This window comes from Elephantulus edwardii, unplaced genomic scaffold (assembly GCF_000299155.1).
Source record: "Elephantulus edwardii isolate Elephantulus edwardi_28Jun2011 unplaced genomic scaffold, EleEdw1.0 scaffold00151, whole genome shotgun sequence".
NCBI lineage: Eukaryota > Metazoa > Chordata > Mammalia > Macroscelidea > Macroscelididae > Elephantulus > Elephantulus edwardii.
In genome coordinates this window covers 6,193,825-6,198,591 of record NW_006399901.1, presented here as the reverse complement: position 1 = coordinate 6,198,591, position 4,767 = coordinate 6,193,825, and positions in this window count along the sequence as shown.

Below are 4,767 nucleotides of genomic sequence, written 5' to 3'. Positions count from 1 at the left end.
GGGGTGGCCCGCGGGTGCCCTCAGGCTCCGTGGGAAGTGGACACAGGAGATGAGTGGCAGGGGGTGGTACCCACTCAGCCCAGAACTAAAGGCTGATTGGATTTGTCTGCTAGGACCTTACACGCTGAGCCACCTCTATAACAGCAGCTTCCCAGGTCACCAACTGCAAACATTGGGTGGTGGAAAGGAGGGCTCTTTTCTCTAACAGGTGCTGCTGGTTAGTGGCTGGGCCCCCTCCTGTGGTACTAATACCCCAAACTCTGGAAACTCTAGCTTCAGATCTGAGACACTGGAAGCTAACAAGCAGAGTCCAGGACAGGCTTGACCCCTGAGCCGTGACCCTAGAGCCCAATTCACAGGAGATGCTCAAGCAGGTTTCATTACAAGACAAAGGTTTCTCGAAATTTCATTGCTGCTCAGGCAGCCCGTCCAGGGCAGGCCTGGTCTGAGGAGACAGGAGCCTGATCACAGTAGAAAAGGTCAGTGCATCACGGAGCATCTACCATGTACTGATGGGAAAGTCTGCTGTCAGGGATCTCTTCAAAGTCCTAAAGAGCAATGATATCAGTTCAAAGACTAAGGTGCATCTGATACAAGTCATAGTCAGAATGACCAAAGAAGAATGAAGCCTTTGAGTTGTGATGTGGGAGAAGAGTACTGCATAGCCCATGGACTGTCAAGAGAACAGACAGATATGTCTTGGAGAAAGTGCTCCTTAGAGGTAAGGATAAAAAAGCTTCATCTCACGTTTTTTAGGCCTGCTGTTAGGAGGGGCCTGTCATTGGAGAAGGGCATGATGCTTGGCGAAGTAGAAGATTAGAGGGAAATCCCTGACAAGATGGACCGACACAGTGACTGCAGCAATGGGTTCACGTGTGTCAGAGACGGTAAGGATGGCACAGGATAAAGCAGGGTTCAGGTCTGCTGTCTTTATGCATCATCGACTTGACAGCACATAATAGCAACCACTGTGTGACAGGAACTTTGTCAATGGCCTCATTTAATCTCTTCAAGGTAATGTTACTAAACCCAGGGCATATGCAGAGACTGTGGTTGGCAAGCCCAGGACTGTGGCTCCAAGCACCAAGCCAGAAGCCCATGATAGCAAATGAATAGTCTCCTTGCTGGATAAGACAAGAGCCCCTGGCGGGAGGGGCAGGGAGGCTGGAGCGGTCACTTGGGCCCTGTGTTGGTTCCATGGGGAGAAACCCATGCCTGCTGAGCAGCCCTGATCCCACTTGCCCAGAGCCTTCCGTTCTTTACATCACTGACCTCTCTCTTCATCTCTGTCACATCTGAGCCCGTTGCTGCAGTCACTGTGTCGATCCTCCGTGCTGAGGGTCTTTCTCTGTCTCTTTCGCTGACCCTCTACCTTTCCAAGCACAGTAAGCATGATGCAGAACAGGACTGGGTTCACATTTGTTGTTCATAAGGTCGCTGTGGGTCATACTCAACCCAGCTGGCACCTAACAACAACAGCGGCACTTATCTGAGGCAGTGGGATGTGTGCTGGGTGGGCGTTTCTGGTTTTCCTCTGATTTGCATTCCCAGGATTCTCTCCCACTCACTCTCCACAGGGTCTAACCCATGTGGGGCTGGCAGTCAAAGGTGGCAGGGGTGGCTGTTGTTAGCTGCTGTCAAGTCAGCATCCCTGGTCACTCCAGGGATGAAGGGCTGACCAGCCTCGCGTCACCTGGCCAGTGCTGCTTGGCTGGGGGTCTTTATTGTGGCTCCCACGTGAATCCACCTCATGGAGGGTCCCTCAGCTTGACCAAACACAACGTGCTTGTCTGACAGTTGGCCCTTTCCAAAGCTGTGTTCAAAATGAGAGAGCAGGAGTCTTGCCTTCTGAATTCTAAGCAGCGAGAGCTCTGGGGCCTAGTAGTAAGAAGCCCACCAGCTGCTCCACAGAAGGATGGGCAATCACCTCCTGTGTGATTAAACGGATTCTGAAAACCCACTGGAGGGTCAGCTGTGGCTCAGTTCTCAGTCAACAGTCACCCCAGCAAGCAGAAGTGGGGATATTTCTGTCTCCAGTGGCATAGACTGTAGGGAATAGAGCTGCTAACTCTACAATACACAACAACAAAACAACCCAAAGGCTAAGCCTCTCTGGCGGCTCAAATCCACCAGTGGCTCCGAAGGAGAAAGATGGGCAATCTCTTCTCGCTTGAAGTATAGCCTCAGAAACCCAATGAAGGGTCGACGAGGAGTCAGTTCTGGCTTGACAGCAGCGATCGTTGAGTCCCTATTAGGAGTGATGTCCTTCAGGATTCTGGCTTCCAAACTGTGTCCTTTTGGATCAACTGGTAGTGTCCCCTTGGCATCACCACCACTTTAGCCCCTCAGGGTCCCAGGACACTGCTGATTTCAGACCCTGAAGTCTCCATATCCCTTGTTTGTTTTCATTGCTGTGCACAGTATCCCCTTCGCCACCCTCTGTCCTCTAGTGTTATTCCAACATCTCATCACAACTCTCTGTACTGGTGCGCATACGCAGCCCTTCTCCCCAACCCCTAGGCTGGGCCAGGCACTAGCCAGGCCTCATGTACGCACTGGACACTCCCAGCAGCTTGGAGGGACAGTTTACAGATAAGGATACTGGTTCAAAGGTGACAGCTAGGATTCAAACCCTTGTCAGCCTGACTACTGTGCCTGTCTTCTTCACTCTATGACACATACTCAGCCCCTCCCCTCCCCAACCCCCCCAACCCCCCCGCCGACCAGAGCAGAGGCAGCAAAGAGCTCTTCAGGGCTGAAGTTGGTGAAAAGATCAAATGTCTCCTTTGGGCCTGAGTAACAGGAACAGTGGCCCTTTGATGCCTCCTTTTCTCCCAGCTGTCCAATCAGCAAGGGAAGCTGAGCTCAAGAGAAGAGGGGTCCCTTCCACAGTAGCCACCCTACAGCCCCTGAACTTTGCTCCTTTCCCAGAACTTGAGGGTTGGGGAACACAGGAAAGATCCAGAGACAGCAGGTTGGAGAAAACCCTTCCTGATCCCCTTGCCTGCCATTCTCATTCTACGCCATGGGGAAACTGAGGTACAGAGAGGCAAAGGGGCTACTCGAAGCCAGCAGGGGGCCTCCAGCCTACAGACCAACTGGCCTTACCGAGTACAGGATAAATGAGCCCAGACTGGCTACAGCTAAGCCTCAGCCCCCACCTAGGGCTCAGTTCATTTCTCCAGGCGCCCCCAGAGACTTCTCCCAGTTTATTGATCGCCAGGGCAGCCTGGAGTCAATACAGTGCACTTAGCTAATTAATCTTTTCCAGATTATTGCAGAAAATTATTGGGTGGTGTGGAGAGGCAGCCTCTGTCCCCAATCTGCCCCAGAGCGACCCAGGTAGAGGCCGGGACCCCGACTGAGCCCTGCTCTCCAGCCTCCTGCCCGTCCTCCTGCACTAACTAGCTTCTTTGTCTCAAACTTGGTGTGCTGAGCTCCATCTTCCTTCTCCTTCCAGAAACTTCAGCCATGCTCTGAGCACCTAGGTGGATGTGGCAAGAAGTAACTGGAAGCAGGATGGTCCTGGGTTCAAATTTCAGTTTTGCCAATCATTAGCAGCATAATTGTGGAAGAGTTGTTTAATGTCCCAAAACCTCATCTGTTTAAAGGCCAAGGTGTGTCTGATTCAGACCATGGTCTTTTCAATCAGTGCGATGCATCTGACCAATGGGCCATGAATAAGGATGCTAGAAGAATTGATGTCTTTGAGGTGCGGTGTTGGAGAAGAGTGCTGACAATCTCACAGACTGACAAAAGAACAGATATGTCTTAGGAAAAGTGAAGCTCAAAAGCTTCTTAGAGGCAAAGACGGCGAAGCTTCTAACTTAATTTGGGCATATTGTTAGGAATTGTATTGTTAGTCTCTGAGACAGGGACTTTGTGTGTGGAAAGGTAGAGGGTCAGTGAAGGAGAGGAAGACCCTCAACGAGACAGATTGACACAGTGACTGCAGCAATGGGTTCAAGTGTGTCAGAGACGGCGAAGATGGCCCAGGACAGGACAGGGCTCAGATCTCTTATTTACAGGGTTGTTATGGGTGGTACTCAACTCAATGGCACTCAACAACAATATCTGAAAAGAAAAATATTTTTAAATCTCTATATCATAGGCTACTTATAATGAAGAAACAAAAGAAGTTATAAGAAGTTATGATAGCAATTAACTAAGACCTCTCCTACTAATAAGAACTCCAACCACAACAGTTAGACACCTATTAGACACCAGTTAGGTGTCTCTGTAATAGCTGAGCCTGTAGTTGGATTCCGAGGTATGGGACTTGACTGGCTATTTTCCTCCCTTGGAGCTGCTAGTAGATTTGAGCTACAGTTTAGCCTCTGGACTGGCAATGCATCTCCCTGTGGACAAGGCCCCCAGAGCTCAGAGCGTCTCATAAGTGCTATTCAAAACCCATTGATGGGAGCTCCGGTGGCCTAGTGGCAAGAAGCTGCACTGCAATCCTGCATGCACATGGTTCAAATCCACCAGATGCTCTGTTGGAGAAGGAGGGACAATCTCCTCCTGTAGCAGTAGGATCCGACTCGATGGTACACAAGAAGAAAAAAAAATCCAAACCAAAAAACCAACCCATTGCATTGCTGACTATTGGTCTCTCCCTTCTAGAACAAAGCCGAGTAAAGCAGCACAGAAATAATTTGTCCAAAGGACTAGTTGTTGTTGTTGTTATGTGCCATCGAGTCGTTTGCGACTCATAGCGACCCTATGTACAAGAGCTCTAAATGCTGTTCTATCCTGTGCCAACCTAGC